The sequence below is a fragment of the Triturus cristatus genome, chromosome 2_2 (genome assembly GCF_964204655.1).
Source record: "Triturus cristatus chromosome 2_2, aTriCri1.1, whole genome shotgun sequence".
Lineage (NCBI taxonomy): Eukaryota > Metazoa > Chordata > Amphibia > Caudata > Salamandridae > Triturus > Triturus cristatus.
This window is the reverse complement of record NC_140582.1, coordinates 1,238,322,409-1,238,338,414: the sequence shown is the minus strand read 5'-3', so window position 1 is coordinate 1,238,338,414 and position 16,006 is coordinate 1,238,322,409. Positions and strand designations below refer to the sequence as shown.

The 16,006-nt window shown below is 50.4% G+C and overlaps 1 protein-coding gene across 1 annotated transcript in view; it reads right to left on the bottom strand.

Moving 5' to 3' along the window:
- The window catches only part of LBX2 (ladybird homeobox 2), a 36,361-nt gene that overhangs the window by 15,341 nt on the left and 5,014 nt on the right, over positions 1 to 16,006 (bottom strand). The window lies entirely within an intron of this gene.

Below are 16,006 nucleotides of genomic sequence, written 5' to 3'. Positions count from 1 at the left end.
AGCCCTGTGGCACCCCACATTCTAAAAACCCCACCTCAGATGTTTCATCCCCTAGTTGTATCTTTTGTGTCCTACCCGAAAGGAAGGATTGCAGCCATTTAAATGCTAAGCCCTTGATCCCAAAATCGCTCAGCCTGTCCAGGAGAAGAGCATGACTGACCGGAAGTGATTGAAGTTTCCAACAGCGTCTCCGCCTGCTGAGGGAAGCAGGAAGTGACTGACACTTCCAGCAGTGTCTCCACCTGCTGGGGGAAGCAGGAAGTGACTGAAACTTTCAACAGTGTCTCCACCTGCTGTCAGACGCTGGAAGTGACTGAAACTTTCAACAGCATCTCCGCCTGCTGAGGGAAGCAGGAAGTGACTGACACTTCCAGCAGTGTCTCCACCTGCTGGGGGAAGCAGGAAGTGACTGAAACTTTCAACAGTGTCTCCACCTCCTGGCAAAAACAGGAAGTGACTGAAATGTCCAACAGAGTCTCCGCCGGAAGCTGGAAGTAACTGAAACTTTTAACAGTGTCTCCACCTGCTGGGAAAAACAGGAAGTGACTGAAACTTTCAACAGTGTCTCCACCTGCTGGCAAAAACAGGAAGTGACTGAAGTTTCCAATAGCGTCTCCGCCTGCTGGGGGAAGCAGGAAGTGACTGACACTTCCAGCAGTGTCTCCACCTGCTGGGGGAAGCAGGAAGTGACTGAAACTTTCAACAGTGTCTCCACCTGCTGTCAGACGCTGGAAGTGACTGAAACTTTCAACAGCATCTCCGCCTGCTGAGGGAAGCAGGAAGTGACTGACACTTCCAGCAGTGTCTCCACCTGCTGGGGGAAGCAGGAAGTGACTGAAACTTTCAACAGTGTCTCCACCTCCTGGCAAAAACAGGAAGTGACTGAAATGTCCAACAGAGTCTCCGCCGGAAGCTGGAAGTAACTGAAACTTTTAACAGTGTCTCCACCTGCTGGGAAAAACAGGAAGTGACTGAAACTTTCAACAGTGTCACCACCTGCTGGCAAAAACAGGAAGTGATTGAAGTTTCCAACAGCGTCTCCGCCTGCTGGGGGAAGCAGGAAGTGACTGACACTTCCAGCAGTGTCTCCACCTGCTGGAGGAAGCAGGAAGTGACTGAAACTTTCAACAGTGTCTCCACCTCCTGGCAAAAACAGGAAGTGACTGAAATGTCCAACAGAGTCTCCGCCGGAAGCTGGAAGTAACTGAAACTTTCAACAGTGTCTCCACCTGCTGGGAAAAACAGGAAGTGACTGAAACTTTCAACAGTGTCTCCACCTGCTCGGGAAAACAGGAAGTGACTGAAACTTTCAACAGTGTCTCCACCTGCTGGGGGAAGCAGGAAGTCACTGAAACTTCAAGCAGTGTCTCCGCCTACCGGAGGAAGCAGGAAGTGACTGAAACTTTCAACAGTGTCTCCACCTGCTGGCAAAAACTAGAAGTGACTGAAGTTTCCAACAGTGTCTCCGCCTTCTGGGGGAAGCAGGAAGTGACTGAAACTTTCAACAGTGTCTCCACCTGCTGTCAGACGCTGGAAGTGACTGAAACTTCCAGCAGTGTCTCCACCTGCTGGGGGAAGCAGGAAGTGACTGAAACTTTCAACAGCATCTCCGCCTGCTGAGGGAAGCAGGAAGTGACTGAAACTTCCAGCAGTGTCTCCACCTGCTGGGGGAAGCAGGAAGTGACTGAAACTTTCAACAGCATCTCCGCCTGCTGGGGGAAGCAGGAAGTGACTGAAAATTTCAACAGTGTCTCCACCTCCTGGCAAAAACAGGAAGTGACTGAAGCTTCCAACAGCCTACCCGCCTGCTGGCGGAACCAGGAAATGACTGAAACTTCCAGCAGTGTCTCCACCTGCTGGGGGAAGCAAGAAGTGACTGAAACTTTCAACAGTGTCTCCACCTGCTGTCAGACGCTGGAAGTGACTGAAGCTTCTAACAGCATCTCCGTCTGCTGGGGGGAGCAGGAAGTGACGCAAACTTTCAAGAATGTCTGCATCAGCTGGCAGAAGAAGTAAGGGACTGAAAATGTCAATAATGTCTCTGCCTGCTGGCAGAAGCCGGAAGTGACTGAATTTTTCCTAGTTTCGCCTCCTGCTGGCCGAAGCAGGAAGTGACTGAAACTTTCAGCAGTGTTTCCGCCTGCTGGCAAAAACAGGAAGTGACTGAAACTTTCAGCAGTGTCTCCGCCTGCCGGCAGAAGCTGGAAGTGACTGACACTTTCAACAGTGTCGCCACCTCCTGGCAGAAGCTGGAAGTGACTGAAACTTTCAAAAGTGTCGCCATCTGCTCGGAGAAGTCTGGAAGTGACTGAAACTTTCAACAGTGTCGCCACCTGCTGGGAGAAGCTGGAAGTGACTGAAACTTCAAGCAGTGTCTCCGCCTGCTGGCAGAAGCCAGGAGTGACTGGAGTGCCGCCTGCTACTGGCACAAGCCGGAAATGGCTGAAACTTTGAACCGTCTCAGAGGCAGGAAGCCAGATCTCTAGCCGGGAAAGGCTAGAGAGAGCCAGGGACGTGCAGTCACTGGGCTACAGACTAGGTAAGGTTTGAAGTGAATGAATATGTTTTTTTGAACAATGTCAAAGACTTTTCTCAAGTTAGGAAGGGGCTAGAAGGACCTGCTTCACTCTAAACGGAGCTGTATTGCATGTTTAGTGATCTGCTGCGTGTATGTATATTAAATATATATTTTATGATTTTTTACAAGTGAAGTCACTGGCTGACTTTGAGTTGTTAAGGTATTCTGTGTGATTCCCTGAGATCTGAGTTTGCAGCCCACACCACCTCCCTGGGGGCCTAGACAGCTCTGCCTCCTAGCAGGGTCTAAAGGGGTGCACTTCGGGCCCAATTTGAGATTCAGCGGGAAGGTGCCCCAATACACCAGAGGTGACAGGCTCCCAACGTCACAGTTAGTGAAGAACCCCTTATTACCCTGTGACCACCAGAACCACCAGAACCAGCTTCTTGGACGAAGGATATCTATCTATCTGCCTGCCTCTCTGTCTGACTGCCTGACTCTCTATCTGCCTGCCTGTCTCTATCTGCCTGCCCCTCTGTCTGTCTGACTCCCTGTCTATCTGCCTGTCTAGCTCTAGCTGCCTGCCTCTCTGTCTATCCCTATCTGCCTGCCAGCCTGACTGCCTGTCTATCTGGACGAATGACTGACTGGCTGCCTGCCTGCCAGCCTGCTTGCCTGTCTCTCTCTATCTGCCTGTTTGCCTGCCTGCCTGTCTGCCTGCCTCCCATTGCCCCACCTGTCACACTGAGCCTTGCCCTCCTTGAGGTGAAACAGCCTTATCTTCTGTGAAGTTACTTTCCACCTGTGGCCTTGTTTTCTTTCATCACTAGGCCAGCAGCCACGTGCTGTGTGACGTCACACTCGGCTGCGGCCTCGTGCTCTGCGACATCACAAGCCTCGTGCGCTGTGAGATCACATTGGGCCTGCAGCCGCGTGCTCTGTGACGTCACACTTGGCCTGCAGCCGCGTGCTTTTCGTGCTCTCTGACGTCACACTCGGCCTGCAGCCGCGTGGTCTGTGAAGTCACAAGCCTGCAGCCGTGTGCTTTCTGACGTCACACTTGGCCTGCAGCCTCGTGCTCTGTGACGTCACAGCCGGTCTGCAACCTCACGCTCTGTGACGTCACACTAGGACTGCAGCCTCGTGCTCTGTGACGTCACGATCGGCCTGCAGTCGCATGCTCTGTGACATCACACTCAGGCAGTGGCCTCATGCTCTGTGACTTCACACTTGGCCTGCTGCCTCGTGCTCTGTGACGTCACACTCGGCCAGCGGCCTCGTTCTCTGTGACGTCACACTAGCCTGCTGCCTTGTCCCCTGTAATCTTACAATCGGCCCGCTGCCTCATGCTCTGTGACGTCACACTGGCACGCGGCCTCGTCCTCTGTGACATCACACCCAGGCTACAGTCTCATGCTGTGACGTCACATTCAACCCCGGATGGGCGGGTGCCATGATCACATCCCTACTTCTGCTCCTACGCGGTGTGTTTTGTGCCGGCGGCAGAGAACGGGCAGGTCTGACAGTTCAGCGTTATACGGGGTTGACACGGCCTTTCATACTTCTAGGGAAGATAACATGCGTACGAATGAGCCCGCCCTGAAAACACTTGTTGTTAATGCCGAAAACCAAACACTTTCTAGTCTGCGAAATGTAAATCTTCATTAAAGCAGCTACAAGGCGTCCATGCTGGATAAGCTACGACTTAAAAACAGTATGAACAACATTGTATTATTATTTTTATTGTTATCTGTAGCACTATTGTTAGAATGCTGTTATTACCATAATGATTCTCTTTGTTGTCGTCAATGGTGTTGGTTTCGCTGTTCTTATTATGATGATACGTTTGCTGCTGTGGTTTTTCTCCTGTTTCCTTCCCTCCCTGTAAATCCCGGAGCGCCATCACAAACACGCCACAATTGTGCTCCAGCGCCTTGAGCCGGACGCTGGAACTAGCGCCATCTGTCAAGCACGCATGAGCACAGACACATAGTATTCGGGACTCAGAGGGGATAGTTTAGTATTTATAGCAACACACATCGCACGCACACACCAGCAGCACATGTATGTATAAATACACACACATATGTACTCATATCTGTAACATAGTTATTTTTCTGTTCTACTAAAAGCAGAGGGTTCAAACCCCATACATCGCAGGAAGGAAATGATCCAAGCACGTGAAGGGTGGCAGGTAATTTGTAACCGCCCCCAGAAGCGCTAGATGGTTACAATGCGCTATACTGCGCGTGTCAGCCGTTATCTGTTTGTGTCACATGTATAGGTACTCCAAAGCCGCTTTATTTCAAACAGGCGAACATTCGTGGACAACAGAAAGTAAAATGCGGAACTATCAGATAAACGTGCATGCTGTCCAGAAGGGCGCGTTTTAATTAGCGCGAGTGCGACATTCACCCCATTTTGTTTTGAACCATGTTCCTGTCACTTGTGTAAAGTGACGCGTGATGCGTGGGATGCGGGGGCTCGGACCTCACGTCGGCTGGTGTTTTACTCTCACATGAGACACCGCAGGACCGAGGTCCGAGAGAGACATGTATGATCCGAGGACAGGAACACCTCTGGCCGAGACGCTCCGCCGGAGTCAGGCTTCGAGGAGCTAGAAGAGGTGGCATTGCACATGGCGATGGAATGAACCATGTCACATGACTCCTGGTGCAGACATGTTGGAACGGCCCAGCGCTACGGAACGAAGAAGGGATATTTGAGCTGCGAGTTTTAGCTAACAATGTCCCTGATTGCGTCGTTATTCGTCGGAACCGTCCGCTTGTGTCGGGGTTTGTGGACGAGGAGCTAAACAAGGGCAGCGAGGTTTGGGGCGTCATTGCCTAAGGGTGCGGGAGAGTCCAACTAGGAGGGAGGGGGGGGGGTGGTTATTGCGGCTCGGGTCCTCGCTAAATGAAATGGGAATGATGCTGTTTCTGCGAATTAAGCCACCATTCTCTCGAAATGTGTCTATAAAAAATACTGTTTCCATGCGACAAAAATAGCCAAAAATGCACATAATGTCTGCGTGTTTGTGGTATGGGCGCAGACATGCGCGCACACACATTACTTTTATTACACGCGTTGTACAGATAATTCACAGGACCTATGAAACACGGAAACATTTCGCAGTTCCAACTTCCCAGTGAAATACGGGTTTCTACTTCATAATGACACGGTGGGCACTGCACGGTCTCAGCAGCCTCGCCATTGCCCATTGTTCAATCAACAACACATTCGTGGGCGAGCAGCAGCCGTGGGCCCAGTCAGCGCCAGGGCTTCGCCGCTTCGACAATCTCCGCCTTCTCGGACAGCTTATGGTTTATTACAACATAAAGGTCCTTTTTCTAAAATTCTACATTCATAACTACACGATACATTAGTGTCTGCTTATTTTACGGAAGACAACCGCACATTTTAGTTCTATTTTTTTGCTTTATACTTTCACTACACATTTCCTTTGCTCCTTGTTGTATTTTTACATAGTGTATGGACTTTATTTTAAAAACCTGCATTCATAACTACACAATTAATTAGTGCGTGTTTTTTTACGGAAGATAACCACACAGTGCAGTCCATTTTTTTTTACTTTATACTTTCACTACACATTTCCTTTGCTCCTTGTTGTATTTGTACATAATATATGGTCTTTACTTTAAAATTCTGCATTCATAACTACACAATTAATTAATGCGTGTTTTTTTTTTTACGGAAGACAACCACAAGGTGCAGTCCAGTTTTTCTACTTTATATTTTCACTAAGCATTTCCTTTCTTCCTTGTTGTATTTTTACAACATAGAGAATCTTTATTCGTAAATTCTATATTTATAACTGCAGAATTAATTCGTGTGTGTTTCTTTTGCGGGAGACATCCACACTGTTTAGTCAAATGTTTTTTACTTTATATTTTCACTAAACATTTCCTTTGTTTTATTTTTTACAACATAAAGGGTCTTTATTCTAAAATTCGTCATTCATAACTACACAATTCATCAGTGTGTGTTTTTTTTTACGAACAACAACGACACAGTGTAGTCTATTTTTTGTTAAACTTTACATTTTCACTAAGCATTTCCTTCGTTCCTTTTTGTTTTTTTGCAACATTTTGGGTCTTTATTCTAAAATCGTACATTCATAACTACACAGTGTGCACTTCTTTTGCGAAACACAACCACACAGTGGAGTCCAAGTTTTTACTGTATATTTTCAATACACATCTTCTTCTTATGAATACATTTTCTTAAGCAATGCACCTCATACTAGGCATGAAACATAAAAATGCATATTGTATGACACGTAGCAATGCCCTGTGTTGCCATCTCGGGGTCCTGGCGGCATTTAATAAACACGGGGCCTCACCCTCGTGGTATGATGCCACCTGAAGCCCGCGGAGGGATACATGCCCCTGTCTCTATAGATAACGGTTTACCTATTTCTTTTATTTAATTCCATAGGCGCGGCCGTCACAGGAGCGGGCGAGGAGCTCCGTCCAGCGAGGGAACGAGTCCGCGAATCTGGGGTACAGGATGGGAGTGTCCTGGTGCTGTCGCCCTGTGCCAGGGTCAGGAGGTGCCCCCTGCTCTGAGGAGAATAAACTGAACACAAGAGGCGACTATGTGCACACCTCGGGGTGTGTTTATGTGTTGGGGGGGGGGGGGGGGGAGGGCGGTGTCACCAGTCACCAAAGGCAGGAAAATACACTTTCCATCCCTGCGCCTGCTTAGAACACAGATTACCCCCCCCCCCAGTTTTACACACACAGATAACCGCCCAGACATGTGCCCACACGCATGCATGCCCACGTTTACACAAGCACGCACACGTAAAGGGGAGGAATGAAGCAAAATCCAATATCTCTTCTTTTTGCACTGCCAGACGTCATAGTCGTGGTGTCGTGCGTTGGATGACGTCACGTGGAGGTCAGTGAGAGCGCTCCCCGCTCACCCCAGCTTTACTGACCTATCTCAAGAGGTCACTCTCACGAGGGCGAGAAGCAAGTGTGACCTTCCCGAGGGCACGCGCGCACGCGCAAAGCACACGTGCACCAGGAGCCCTAAAACTAAGCAGCAGCCAGGCCGAGAACCAGAGCGAAGAGCGACGCCGGGCAGATAGCTCAGTGGGTGATTGTAATTGCTACAGAGGTGTCAAACCACTTAGATCAAGTTATTATTCTGCTGTTCAAAATTTGAACATTTTCGTTCCCCTAAAAATGTAAAAAATACTTTCATGTTATGTATTCTTTGATGTGTGGGAAAATGTACAAATCCTATGATATTTACACTTTTTCAGCAGATAAACTCTTTTAGCTTTAAAGTGTCCTGGATGCACTTATTCACACGTATAATACATTAAAAAAAACACCTGTGCCTTAAACATCCACGATGTCATAAGGAAGTTACAGTAAAATGTTAGTAGCCATTAAATGCTTTGAAATGTTACCAGTGAGCTGAGAGGTCTGCGCCGCCTCATGACACACGCGCTTTACTGTTTATGTATTTAACGTTAAATTGTTTTTTGGTTCAGCAGCAAAAAAAAAAAAAAGAGAAGTTTTTTTTTTTTTTTAAACTCCCCGCCTTACCACTCAGCTACACACTTCACCCTCATTCAAGCGCTCGGAAGCCTACACATGGCACATTATAAACCGCTCACACCAGGGGTGCCCCTCAGCTTACACCAGGGGTGTACCTCGGCTCACGTGAGGGGTGTCCCTCAGCTCATACCAGGGGTATCCCTCAACTGACATGAGGGTGTCCCCCAGTTCACGCCACAGTGTCCCTCAGCTCACACGAGGGGTGCCCCTCAGCTCACACCAGGGGTGTCTCTCAGCTCTCACAAGGGGTGCCCCTCGGCTCACACCAGGGGTGTCCCCCAGCTCACACCAGGGGTGTCCCTCGGCTCACGCCACGGGTGTCCCTCAGCTCACGCCAGGGGTGTCCCTCAGCTCACGCCAGGGGTGTCCCTCAGCTCACGCCAGGGGTGTACTTCAGCTCACGCCAGGGGTGTACCTCACCTCACGCCAGGGGTGCCCCTCAGCTCCCACCTGGTGTGTCCCTCACAGTGCACCACTAGATCGGTGAACCCACAGTCACAAGACGCCACTTGTGTTCGCTTCTTTACGCACCTCGGGGCGCTATAAACGTGAAGTGTTTGTAAAGCCTGAACCCGCTGTATAAACTCAGCAAAGCAGGGACCAGAGGCTGGGGTCAGAGACACATGACACAGGAGTGGGGGCGGGGGGGCTGAGGCGCTCGAGCAGAGAGGAACTTTAAACAGCACTCAGGGGCTTGAAGGGGCCGGGCCGTTCCGGGTAATTAGGCTGAATTAATGCCCGACGGAGATGCAAGGACACGGCGCACGTCTCACGCTCTCTCTCGCTGTGTGTGTGCGGGGGGGGGGGGGGGGTGTGCTTGTGTGTGTGTGAAAATAACATAAATACGGACAAACACTCGGTTGTTTAGAGCGCCCTCGCCAATAATAAACAGGTGACCCATGGATTACTAGAGTGCAAGGGTCGCATTTATTCCCAGTCGAGAGACGCCGGCATGAGTAAAGCACTGTTTACTGCCTCGCAGATTGATACTACAACCACTTTACACCTGGGAGCAGCTCGTGGCAGTCATAAGTCTGGTGGGCGCCAGGTCACTTACTGCACGCGTACCCTGGGCATTAGGTCTTGTAGTCTGCCCTGGGGGAGTCTATGGAGCCACGTGGCACAATGTGGCACATTCGGCTGACTAGCCCGGCTTGTGAACCTTTTCATGTGGCATATAGGTTGAGCGTAGAGCACTCTGCAGGGGTCCCCGAATCCGACTATAGGATGTGATAACTCGTCGTTTTTAAGGTAAACTTCACATGAGTAGGCAAGCCCCAATGATGGGTGCCAGGGCCCCCTACGACAGCCGCTGGGCTTAGGTAACAACGTGTTTAATTTGGCACTTTTTTTATTTTGCTCTTTGGCACTTTAATGATGTGTAGTTTTGCACATCTGCACTTTTACAGGGTAAAACCAGGATCCATTTAGCATCGTACATACACCCGAAATCTGTAGCGATTTACCTATGTCAATTGCAGCCCCCCCCCCTATTGGAACTTTGCACTTAGCGCATTAGGGAAACGCCCAGCCCCTGATTCGGGTCCATTTAATATCACAGTTGGCATCTTTACTTATATGTTTAGGAAGGAACATTAACAATTGCGAAGGTGTGGCCACAAGCTGTCCAAGGGCTGAAGTAGCTGTATGACACATGTGTAGTCTTTCTTGTATGCATTTTAAACCTGTTGAATTGTATGTCTGGGTCTTGTTTAGGGTTTTAATTGACCGATCATCTATTCTTTTACGTGCCGTGCATGCCGGCGTTGGTTAAATACGGCTGCACTGCAAGGGAAGCCTTGATCGCGGCTCCCAGTGTGATGTAAGTGTAATATGCACTGTGAGGGGCACACGGCGTCTCCTGGTGCAAACTGGGAACGGACGTCACTGGGACCTTTGCACTGTGCTGATGAGCGTGGACAGGGCGCGAGCCCCCACTGCCCTGAAGGACGCCCGGTTTGGTCACGGCGCGGCGGAGACATACATGTGTGAGTGGCAGGCCCCATGGCAAGTATAGGAGCCCCCCCCTAACAGTAGTGCCAGGGGGGGGGCACATATCCTCGGAAGCTTGGCTTTGTTTAAACCCGTCCTTGCACCAGACACGCCTCGCGCCACTCACTCGTGCACACACGTGTGACCCTGCGAAGTCACGTACACGAGCGTGAAGGGGCCCTCCACAGCCCCCGAGCAGGCGCCCCTGTGGGCCCCAGTCGGCGGTCTGCAGAGAACACGTGGGGCCGGCGCGGCGAGGAGGCGCCGGGACTGGGACTCACAAGAGATGCCTTCGGGCCCCTGGGCCCTGCGGTCTGTGCTGCAGTGTTCATTGTCACACGGGCGCGGGCACGAGTATCCGGGCTTTGCACGTGTCCCTGCGCGTGCACTCTTACTTGCACTAGTGTTGTGCGTCACCCGGTCATCGCTGTCACGATTATTATTGTCCACGTAACTCTAGTATCGCGGACGCCGCTATTATTGTTGTATCACTATAATTACCATTAAGACTGACGTCACTCTCATTCTTATTGTAATCATTATGGTCATTATCACTCTGCTGGTCTCGCGCTGTCGCCGCTGCCGTGTTTATGAAGAAAGGCCCGAATACGGCTTGTATTTCCCTTCTCTGCGCTCATCGGAGGGCGCCGGAGATGGACTCTGGCGGAGCCGGGAGTCGGCAAAGCAATGTGAACCGCTGACGAGCTGCACGTGTGCCTTTCTAATCTGGGTGAGGCCTCGAGGCGCTGAGAGCCGTCCTGCACCGATATCACTGTAGGATGGGGCGTGTGCACAAGCGTGTGCAGTGGGTCTGACGCAAGACTGCCGACTTTGGGGCTGGAAGCCAAGGTTCGAGCCTCGGGGTCGCGTCCACATCCGCCCCATGCCTGAATGCGTCCTTGTGTAACGTCACCGGTGCTCATGTAAAGCGCTCCGATACCTTCGGGGTCGAGTTTGCGCGATATAAATCGGTATTAAAAAATATATGCGCCGAGTGTGATCACACGTATCTGTGAACTCGTCGTGCACCGATAACACGTGCAGGAGAGGGCCTGGCGTGTGCACAAGCGTGTGCAGTGTGTTCGAAGAAGTTAACGTAGTGTGAACACACATTGTATACGTGGAGTCGTAGTTAACCGATATCAGGTACGGAGGGCCTGGCGTGTGCACAAGCGTACGCAGTGTGTCTGAAGCATTGAGGGTGCGACCGTGATCACATGTATCTGTGAACTCGTGGTGCACCGATACCACGTGCGACAGACGGCCTAGCATGTGCACAAGTGTGCCTGAAGAAGTGAACCTAGTGTGAACACCCCAATGTATGTGTGGAGTCGTCGTGCACCGATACCACGTGCGGCAGACGGCCTGGCGTGTGCACAAGTGTGTCTGAAGAAGTGAACCTAGTGTGAACACCCCAATGTATCTGTGGAGTCGCCGTGCACCGATACCACGTGCGGCAGAGGGCCTAGCATGTGCACACGTGTGCCTGAAGAAGTGAACCTAGTGTGAACACCCCAATGTATCTGTGGAGTCGCCGTGCACCGATACCACGTGCGGCAGACGGCCTGGCGTGTGCACAAGTGTGTCTGAAGAAGTGAACCTAGTGTGAACACCCCAATGTATCTGTGGAGTCGTCGTGCACCGATACCACGTGCGGCAGACGGCCTGGCGGGTGCACAAGTGTGCAGTGTGTCTGAAGTGGCGACAGTGCACAGATTCGTCGTGCAGATATCATAAATAGAGGACCTGGGTGTACGCAGCAGCGTGCGCCGTGTTTTCACGTGCATGTGTACATTATATGTCGGAGTGAAATACTGTACTTACCAACTGTAATTATTAGGATACTAAGCATGTACTTATAAAAACATGCGTGGCCCTTTCGAACACGCACGCCTTCTTCATGGACACACTAAACTCGGTGCGCGGTATAAAACCAAGTACTGTGTGTTTCATGTACAAACGGAGGCGCGGGTTGTCGAAGTGTTGGCGTGGGCTGTTTCTGAGAGAATAAAACACATTTATCACCACAGGGGCGCTGGGAGCCCAGAGCGTTTTGGGAACATGTATGTGTGAGGCAAGAACAGACAGTCAGTACGCACCTTGTGTCTGTCCGCTGGGGACCCACAACACACACGTGTCACAGACGACGCAACGTGTGTTTGTGTCAACAGGAGTGTTGTACATGGAATACTTTCGAGTAACGGGGTTTACTGCCCTGCAACCCTCACCATCTCTACCACCGTACAGCGCTCTGACACGGTGATGGGCATGTTAGCGCTTTATTACACATAATAAGTAAAAAAAACATATATACATAGAAGCCTATCCGAGGGCAAGGTACTTAAGAACAGTACCGGGGCACCCCTCCCCTATTAAAACAAACCTAAAGGTGTCCTGTCTCATTTACAAAAACGAAGCTAACGCCGGCGCAAGAGGGGATGAAATGTAGAGTTTGTAAGTGGTGAAGATGTAAATGTGTCTGAGCACTTCCTGCCCCTGCATAGAAAGTGTGAGAGAGAGGGGGGGGGGGTGATCCGCGCATATGTATCACACATACACACATTCATACATAATTATTACAGCCTGGAGCGCACACAATGAAATGACATCGCGGTGTGTATTTGTCCACCGTACGATATCGGTGTGTGCATTGAAGTAACTTCGCGGTGTGTGCGTAAAACACGGGTACAACATGCAATGGTATTTGAATCTGTACCACATTTAAAAACATCTTATGAACTACACCATGCAATTAAATGCGTCCTACGAACTCTTACAAAAACATAGCAGTGTTTATATAAAATGCAACACATTTTGTACACAAAAAATACCCCCGCGGTGTGTAAAACATAATATTACGTACCCGCGGCGTGCAACGCATCACGGTGCACACAACTCACAAAGCCGTCGCGTGTGTGACATGCAGCTGCAACGCGCTTTATAAAGCCTCAGTCATATAAAAATCATGCAATAAAAGGAGGTGTGTGGTACATGTGAAAACGTCGCGGCTTGTGTGTAGCATGCAATAACACCGCGGTGTGTGTACCATGAAATACATCCCCGCGCCTACTTGTAATAACCGCGTGGTGTCTGCAACATGCAACACATCGCGGTATTTCCATGTAATAACATCGCACATAGTTTACAACATACAGAGACACTGCGATGTGTGTAACATGCAATAAACACCAGCGTCTATATGTAACAACATCGCAGTGTGTGTAACATGCAATAAGCCCCTGCGTCTACATGTAACAACATCGCAGTGTGTGTAACATGCAATAAGCCCCTGCGTCTACATGTAACAACATCGCAGTGTGTGTAACATGCAATAAACCCCTGCGTCTACATGTAACAACATCGCAGTGTGTATAACATGCAATAAACCCCTGCGTCTATATGTAACAACATCGCAGTGTGTGCAACGTGCAATAAACCCATGCGTCTATATGTAACAACATCACAGTGTGTGTAACGTGCAATAAACCCCTGCGTCTATATGTAACGACATCGCAGTGTGTGTAATATGCAATAAACCCCTGCGTCTATATGTAACGACATCGCAGTGTGTGTAATATGCAATAAACCCCTGCGTCGACATGTAACAACACCGCGTGTGTGTAACGTGCAATAAACCCATGCGTCTATATGTAACATCGCAGTGTGTGTAATGTGCAATAAACCCCTGCGTCTATATGTAACAACATCACAGTGTGTGTAACATGCAATAAACCCCTGCGTCTATATGTAACAACACCGCAGTGTGTGTAACGTGCAATAAATAGCGGTATTTCCATGTAACAACATCGCAGTGTGTGTAATATGCAATAAATAGCGGTATTTCCATGTAATAACATCGCGGTGTGTGTAATATGCAATTTATCGCGGTATTTCGATCAATAACATCGCTGCGTCGGTTACAAGAAAAGATACGATGTCGTATTACAAAAGGCATGTGGAAAGTTGGCGGGAGGAGAGCTGGCCGAGGTTGGGGGGGGGGGGGTTATCTGGAGGGGGCTTAGCAGGAGGGCCGTTAATATCTGTGTAATAGGCCTCGGACTGGGGAAGCCGGTAATGCGCGATTAAGAGCTCTCCCTGTCAGAGAGGGGCCCTTATCGGGGCGCTGTAAAGCTCTGTAATATCCCGGACACGGGCAATTACCGATAGTGAGGTGTAATCTGTGCTGCGAGTGAACGCGGAGTTTATTACACGGGCCGAGGGCCAGGCGGTGAGGTCCAAGCCCTGCTGCATCCGGGGATTTGTGGGGCGACCCTGGCCCCTGTAAACACTTGTACACACAACCCTCCTTTACCGCGGGGAGTACACTTGTAAACACCACCTTCTGTCACCGAGGGGTGGTGGGGGGGCACACTTGTACACACCACCCTCCGTCATGGGGGAGGGGGGAGGGCAAGGGGGCAAACTTGTAAACACCACCCTCCGTTACCATGGGGGGGCACACTTGTAAACACCACCTTCCGTCACCGAGGGATGGTGGGGGCACACTTGTACACACCACCCTCCGTCATGGGGGGGGGGGGCAAACTTGTACACACCACACTCCGTTACAATAGCGGGGGTGGGGGGCACACGTGTAAACACCACTCTCCGTTAGTGGGGGCGGGGGAGGGAGGGCCCTTCAACCCGTGGTCACTGGAAACCGGGGCATTTACATGTGTGCTCAAGAAACCTATATTAACAGGACCAGGGTTCCTTTAGTAGACTCGAGGTCTGAGGCCCTCGCTTGGCACAAAGAATTCGGCTAAAAGTGTCTCAGAACGAAGTACATTCCAGGTAAGCGGCGCCAGACCTAAAACCGAACCTGGTTCCAGCGTACGATAAGTGCCTCTGCATTCGGGGGGTTATACGTAAGTTCCTGCCAGTTTCTGGGTGCCAGTGTTAAGTCCCTGCCAGTTTCTGGGTGTCAGAGTTAAGTTCCTGCCAGTTTCTGGGTGCCAGAGTTAAGTTCCTGCCAGGTTCTGAGTGCCGGAGTTAAGTTCCTGCCAGTTTCTGGGTGCCAGAATTCAGTCCCTGGCAGTTTCTGGGTGCCAGACTTAAGTTCATGCCAGGTTCTGAGTGCCGGAGTTAAGTTCCTGCCAGTTTCTTGTTGCCGGAGTTAAGTTCCTGCCAGTTTCTGGGTGCCAGAGTTAAGTTCCTGCCAGTTTCTGGGTGCCAGAGTTAAGTCCCTGGCAGTTTCTGAGTGTCAGAGTTAAGTCCCTGACAGTTGTTGAGTGTCAGAGTTAAGTTCCTGCCAGTTTCTGGGTGCCAGAGTTAAGCTCCTGCCAGATTCTGGGTGCCAGAGTTAAGTTCCTGCTAGTTTGTGGGTGTCAGAGCTAAAACCCTGCCAGTTTCTTATTGTCAGAGTTAAATTCCTGCCAGTTTCTGGGTGTCACAGGTAAGGCTCTGCCAGTTTCTTATTGTCAGAGTTAAGTCCCTGCCAGTTTCTGGCTGCCAGAGTTAAGTTCCTGCCAGTTTGTGGGTATCTGAGTTGCGTCTGTGCCAGGTTCTGGGTGTCTGGGTTACATCTGTACCAGGTTCTGGGTGCCTGAGTTACGCCTGTGCTAGGTTCTGGGTGCCTGAGTTGCGTCTGTGCCAGGTTCTGGGTGTCCAACTTGTACCAGTGCCAGGTTCTGGGTGTCTGAGTTGCGTCTGTACCAGGTTCTGGGTGTTTGAGTTGCGTCTGTGCCAGGTTCTGGGTGTCTGAGTTGCGTCTGAGCCAGGTTCTGGGTGCCTGTGTTGCATCTGTGCCAGGTTCTGGGTGTCTGAGTTGCTACCGTGTCAGGTCCTGGGTGTCTGAGTTGAATCTGTGCTAGGTTTTGGGTGTCTGAGTTGCATCTGTGCCAGGTTCTGGACGTCCGAGTTGGGTCTGTGCCAGGTTCTAGGTGTCTGAGTTGGGTCTGTG